The sequence below is a fragment of the Lycium ferocissimum genome, chromosome 5, assembly GCF_029784015.1.
Source record: "Lycium ferocissimum isolate CSIRO_LF1 chromosome 5, AGI_CSIRO_Lferr_CH_V1, whole genome shotgun sequence".
NCBI classification, from domain to species: Eukaryota; Viridiplantae; Streptophyta; class Magnoliopsida; order Solanales; family Solanaceae; genus Lycium; species Lycium ferocissimum.
In genome coordinates this window covers 51,569,857-51,577,510 of record NC_081346.1, presented here as the reverse complement: position 1 = coordinate 51,577,510, position 7,654 = coordinate 51,569,857, and positions in this window count along the sequence as shown.

The following is a 7,654-nucleotide window of genomic DNA, read 5'->3' as shown; positions in this document are numbered from 1 at the left end:
TTTTCGGGTGGAATTATGAAACCAATACTTGGTTGGATTCGAACAAGACAAGGCGACAAGTACTTCTATATAAACACAACATGAACAAGATTTGGAGCTTAACTACAACCACAATCACATCCAATGTGAGACATCAAGTGTGAGAGGAGTCAACACCTGAGTCTCTAAAGAGCCAACTACACATCGAGGAAGAACCTGAGCTTATCAAGATTTGTCTTTAAGTTCTTTTGTTGTAATAGTAAGGTTTTAGTTGTGGTTCCATCAATTTACCTTTATGAGAATTATGTAATAGGTGTTTGGTATCGAGTTGTAAGGTGTTTCTTTGACTTGGTACAGTCATTGAAGTGTTGCTAGCATGTTGGAATTGTTGAGTGTTAAGAGGGTAGAGGTGGGACTATTTGGAACAGTTCCTTAGGTATTGCAAGCTAGATTGCAAACCTTAAATTTGTGGGCTTGTTTAATGAAGAGTTTAGGAAAATTCCTACTTGGTAGGTTGTGATTTTTCTTCCCTTGAGAAAGGAGCTTCCATAACATCAAAAGCACACATCCCTTCTCCGAAACTCTACCCTATTTCGTTCACTTCACTTATATAGTATTTCCTTTTTTTTCATAAATCTCACTAATCTCTCTCTCTCTCTCTCTCTCTCTCTCTCTCTCTCTCTCTCTCTCTCTCTCTCTCTTTCTCTTCATATATAAAATAAGAATTTTTCTTTTCCACGCATTCTAATTTTTCATTTCTTTTCACTTTTCACCTTCTCACCTCCAATGAACTTCAACATCACAACTTCCCTAAAAACTTAGCCCATTTTGTAATTCAAAGTACTTAGGGAAGTAAGGAACTCAAAAGTAGATACTTATACCAAAAAGTATTACCTTATAATATAGTTTCCAAAAAAGACTCAAGGCTCAATGGGGTTAGCTAGAGAAAACATAACAAAGGTTGGTAATAAAAGGCTCAAATGGTCTAAGAAAAGCCGAAAATCATTTTTCGGACTAAGCATAGCCTAAGATTTCATTATGAAGCACATTTGGGGAAAGTTTCTAATTATCACCTTGTACAAGTGAACTTTGATAAACTAATCCTCACCTCATATACAAATGAACCGCAAAGAAAGATACAGTTCCAATATGCACTGAATATAATAGCTTTTGCAAAATTTCAATGGTTCATACAAATCCACAAATGACTCAAAGTCACCAACTAATATTACAACCTCGCAAACAAGGCATTCAAAAACTTATTTTGAACCATTTGCAAGTGACTAAATGTGTTGGTACCAGTTACCACATGAGACACATATAACTAGCAAGAGAGGGAGTCATACAACTTTTATTCATTACTATTGAAAAAAGAAGAAGTTATAAACTAGGAAAACTAAATAAAGCATGATAGAGGCACCCGATTGAAAGAAAAAAAAAACACTGCTTTTTGCATCAAGAATGAGGAGGGAGATTTGGTGTATGCTGCTGCTAAGAAGTTACAAGATGGATCAAACTTGGTAGCAGAAGCTATGGCTATTAGAATGGGGTTGAAGTACTACTTAGATAAGTAACTATTCCCACTGATAATGGAGACTGACTCAATGGCAATGAAGATGATCCTTGCTGAAGAATGGAAAAATATTCAAAGAATGAGAAGAGATCAGATGGTGACTGTGGTGCACATACACAGAGAAGGGAATGGACTTGCTGATTTTTTAACTAACATGGTTTTTGATTTTGCAGGTACAATTCACTTTAATAGTTTCCATGAGTTACCAAGTTAAGCTAGGAGGATATTGAACACACAAAAGACTGGAATTCCAAATTTCAGAATAAGAACAATACAAGATAGAGCTTCAGACTAATGATCAGGCACACAAAAGAGTCATTTCCAATATGCAGACTGAGTTATACTAGTATGGACTGATGCAACATCTATGTTAAGGTGGTATTAGTGTGTTTCGTCATACTCATTCCTTAATATGGGTGTTACAACAGTCCTTGATATGCTTCATACTGTTTTTGGCAATGGCACAAGTTTGGGAGTGGCCTGGAGTATATACAGCAGAAGATGCCCACAGATGAATACAACTACATTCAAGATTGCCTGAAGAATGATTCACATGATTTGAAACATTCCACCTGTGAGACTTTGAAGGTATGATAGATGTTATCAAGTCAAGGCCCTTGGATTTTTAGTTGTTACAAATCTGTTATATTCATCAGCTGTATTCCCATTTCCACTTGCTGTTTTTCATATTTTTTGCTGTTTTTCCTTCTTTGATCAATCACTTTTGGATTGAATTTTTTCTTTGATCAATCACTTTTGGATTGATATGTACATAATTTTCTTTTTCAATAAATTACCACCGTATGGTGGCTTTACTAAAAAAAAAAGATTGAAAAAAAAAACACTACCCTTGGAAAGAACCCTGGTATAAACAAAACCAAGGGCTTATTCGTAAATAAAAGGAAACTCCATAAACAAAAGAGAATCGGACAACACAAATAATTGAAATTCACTAACTACTTAAAGTTTTAATATGTATAGACCAATATAATTTGTCATAAAAGTTCCTCCCCCACACTAAAATTAAGCATTATGCCTAATGATAAAAAAGGAATACAAGACCAAATGAGAGGTAAGAGAAAAAAGTAATATAAGACTAACTGATAGGTAAGAGAAACTTTCTATGCATCTGCAATAACCTTTGGATCATGTGTATACTCCGAAGACCCTCCAGTGATAATCTCAATGGTGTCATCCTCTATAGTGGTTGCTGGCTCAAAGAACATCCAAATAAGTGGTGCAACAATACATGAGGTTGTTAACTGGTCATCGGATCATATATGTCTTTGATGGTAATGCATGGTACATCAACTCGAAATATGGAGGTGTCAAGATTATGAAGAAGATCAGATCGCACAACCATGAGAACATGTGTGTATTTTTTATCACTAATGTTGTTTTCTCTTTTGTAGATATCCTTCACATGATTAACCTTTTGATAATATTTCTGTGTGTGGTATTAGAATTTGTAACTGCTCAATCTATTCAGAAGTTATCAATAGGTGGTTCTAAAATGGCAAGAAGTGATCACGTATAGTCATCAAGGCACAGTAAGACAATGTTCAAGACAAAATAGGTGTTCAGATTACTGTGGATAGCTATTCGGATGGATATAATAATCAACTGGCAAGTATTCAAAATGGAATAGTATAAGAAAATAGATGCAAAAAGGCGAGAACTGGTCATATATAGTCGTCAAGGAACAGTAAGGCATTGTTCAAGACAAAATAGGTGATAAGCTTACTGTGGATAGCTATTTAGATGGATATGATGATCAGCTGGTAAGCATTCAAAATGGAATGGTCTAAAAATAGGTGTACATATACAAGGAAGAATGGTACAACTAGAAGTAAAGCAATACGGGAAGAAGGGGGAATGGAAAAGCCACTAAAGCTGACAATATAGTATGTATTATCAGGTTGTTCTTGAAATTAATAGCTACAGATCAAGAAGATTCTGGAGATTATTTTGTGGAATGTATTAGGAAAATTCTAGGAGTTCGTGTTGACATATCAAGAGCTGATCAAATGGGAATGCAAACAATACTTTGAAGGCTATGTTTGAGACACGTGAGGCTATATTATACAGAATTAGAAGATGGATGCTCATATTATTTGAAGGACAAAGTTCAACAGGAAAACAAAAATCAAGATTATAGGGATTCACTTTGTAAAACCAAATTGATGTAATCTAGTACCAAGTTGGTTATAGAGTTTATAATTGCTACAAGTTTGTATTTGTTTCATTTCATTTCATAATTGCATTTTAAGGACATCTGTGTACGTGAGTATTAATAAAATAGGTACTAAGTAACGTGGCTTTGCTTAAAGAAAGCCGTTAATTGGTCCTCATGACATCAGCTCCTCGATCTTCTGTCTGGTCCTCAACATGAGGCTCAACTTGTGGCTTTATTTGAATGCTGGAATGGCTGGGTGGTCTGAATCTACTTTCTTGGGTCAGAGTGACCCACCAACATATGATAATAAAGCTTAAAGGTAGTGGCTTTTCTGATGTCCTCTCGCAACGCTACCACTGAGGCTCCCTTGGCAGGAACCTTCTTCGAAGCTTCTATTGGTGTAACCAAGGTACACAAAGTATTTCCCTACTGTACCAAGATATCAATGACTCTGGCATGGTTGTCAAATAGTTTACATCCTCAATCGTTAGAGAAGAAGGGGACTGTAAAGTAATAGGTCGAGCCACAGTATTTGTCAAACTAGATAGTCTAGTGTCAGAACGTTGCATCCAGTTATTTAGGATCATCAACATATTTGGTATCCCCAAAAAGGGAAACTGGTCCTCGTGTAACTATTTTTGGGAGAGAAGGGGGCAGAAAAAGCTCAAAAGTATAACGTGGGGCATTAGAAGAAGATGGAATGCAAGAAACTCTAATAGTGGATGATTGTGGCTCCTTAGGCTAGCTAGTAGATGTTCTGGTTGTTTATTCTTTTTTTAATTGTGATCAACCTTTAGCAAATACAAGTCAATGTGTGCTCATGGTTCTCATGTCGTACACCATCTCTCTTTAGTCATGTGCATAATTCGTACGAAAAATACACATCTTTTATAAAATCAAAACATTTTAAAATCATAGGTGATTTGCTATTAGCCTTTTTTCTGTAAAAAAAAAAAAAAAAAAAAAAAAAAAAAAGTGACCAATTTATGTCCGGCTCGGCTATAATTCATGACATGTTACCCTATGTCGTCATATATTAGAGTGATCATCGTCATACTTGTGGCTCCATGGCAAAACTCAAAATAAAATTATTCTTTAAAGTAAAGCATATACATATGTACTACCATGCACAAACTTGATCTTCAATGTGTACTATCATTTGCGAAATTAGTTCAGCGCCATTCAGCGTATTTTGAGTGTAAATCCGGACATAAAACATGTGAAAATTTTGTTATAATCATCATTTGCACCCATAGTCCTTCAATCCTCTAGAAGCACATCTTTCAAAATTTCGAACATTTGCATCATCTCAATTCTCGTAGTAGCACATTCCTCCGTTTACCAAAACATTTGAGATTTTAAGGTTTATGGCTGTTGTTTTGTATCATTATGAATTCCTAACTCGGCTTTATACATTAACTCGAGCATCCTTCAATCCTCTTTGGCTTATTGAGGTCAAAAGCATAAACAACTCGATCCAACTTAACATCATTACCTTCATGTTGACTTTACTTTTGAGGCTATTCGTATTGTTCCTGTGATTTCCCAATTAAATCCTTTAATTTCATCAAGCTTGAACATTTTCTTCATTCACCCGTCTAGAGAAGCCATATGCATATATTGAAGCCCAAAATTAGTTATTGATAAGTAGTCTTGACTATTCAGAAATCATAAGAAACTTTGGTGCACACTACTCACATGACGTCATGCTTTGATGCCGGCAATCTGTCTTCCATTCGCCTTTAATCCTCACTTTCATGACACATCTGGCCCTTTTGACATTGTCATGATCACAACCTATCAAGATGAAAATTCCAATCATTTGAAAAATTCTAGGAATTACCTACCTCGTTTCATTCACTTCTGTCACTATGTCTTCCTATAGCGGCAATTCTCTTCCAACCAGAAGTCATCACATTTCCCTTCTTAAGTACATTGTTATTATCCAACTTTCAAGTCTATTATAGAACATCCCTTTCTCGAGCAAGATGCACTCTATGCCACTTTCAACATCATCTCAAGTCTCATTCGTTACCAACAACATTTCACAATTATCCCTCAATGCGTAACATCCTCACTTGGACCTTGAATTCATGCTCATGGATTGCGTATCTAGTATGTAGGAAATTCGATAGGAAGGGAAGGTTACTTATTGCTCCAAGCTTCATCGTATGATCTATAGTAAAAGAAGGGTAACATTTCATAAATATCTTGCAGCCCCCCAATTATAAGTTTGGTGCACTACACACTCATAAGTAGGATTCTACTAGACGCAACTTCATAGACTCCCTAGTACACTTGAACCTTACTCACCAAGTTTGTCACGCCCCGAACCTTGGCCTGGGCGGACCGGCATTCGGTGCCTTAACTTAACCAAGCGAACTAGCTCCACATGACATATAACTACACAAAATAAGATGAGGTAGATTTCGTAATGTGAAGTTTTTAAAATATAGTTTCATTCATAAATGCATCCTTTAAATTCAAAACATTAAGACATAAAGTGAAATAGAAATAAAGTAAACATCTGCATGACTTGACCAACATGATCTATGAAATCCCTAAGACATAACCATGAATAGAAATGTCTACCGAGATAAAGCACTGGCATACCCAAAAAGCTAATAATGTTAAATGGAGGAAAACTATACCCCGAAGATCACGTGGGGCTCACTAATAGCTGAAAAGTATGGAAAATCATAGCATGGAGTCATGTTCCACTGATTATCCGTACTTGCACCTTAAAATGCAGTGACCCCATGTAAAAGGTGCATGAGTATTATGGAATAACACTCGTATGCAAAACATAACTGAATTAAATAGTAAAGGAGACATGAAGAGAAGGGCAAACCAAGCAACATAAATAAGACACGAGGAGAATCAAATGAATTTGAAATAAGGATAATCTTAGCATAACATCGTTAAACATAAGTTATTTCATTTACGAGAGGCATAAATAACCAACATATCATCATGTGAGCACATAGAGTTCAATCTCAGCCTGATCGACTAATTCATCCTATCACCTTGCTGGGGTGATGAGACATATATAATTTTTTGCTAGCAATTGGATCCATATCATAACCCTCTGTGTGGTAACATAAAGAAATCTCCCAAACCACGGTACGATCCTTGTCCTACGTTGACATACGTTGTTTCGGGCGCTTGTCACAAGAACTCACACCTTCTTGGTTAACAATAGTTCTCCCAAATATTTGTGTTAAAGATATCTCAAAGGTCCATAAACATACCTCATATTCTCATCATTATGAGAATCATAACATAAGTGAGTAAGCCATAATATCATCAAGTTATCGTCTTTGAAGAAGAATTATACGTTTATCGTTTATCATATTATTAAGATGAAACAATTGGAACTCATGGAATAGAAACGTAATGAGAATCTAAGTATTACATAGGGAGTTCATGCCATTCAGAATGAGATAACTTGAACGATACATAACACTTTTCATAATTGAAGGCCATAATTCGTCTATGAAAGAGAGTACATCGGATAATGAATATGTGGAATGGGGAGACCAATTAGAAGTTTCCTTATAGAGATAGTTAGTGTTATATACCTAAATTGTACAAAAATATCCAAAAGGAAACTCAAACTTTGAAGACGAACACCAAAACCTTCATTTGAATCTTTGAGAAGGGCTTTCTTGAAAACCCTAGGGTTGTCGCGTAGAATCTTGTTAATAATACATGTGTAATGGTTAGAAATACTTAGAATAGACTTACCATGATGTGGAAGGATGATAAGAGGAAAGAAAAGTCGTGCTAGGGCTTGGAGAAGTGAAGAATAGAATGAAAAATCAGGAAAAACGTACTTTTAAAGTTGTTATCGGTAGGCCACTGTCACGACCCAATTCACGAGTCGTGGTGGCACCTACACTATCCCTTCGAGTAGGCGAACCACA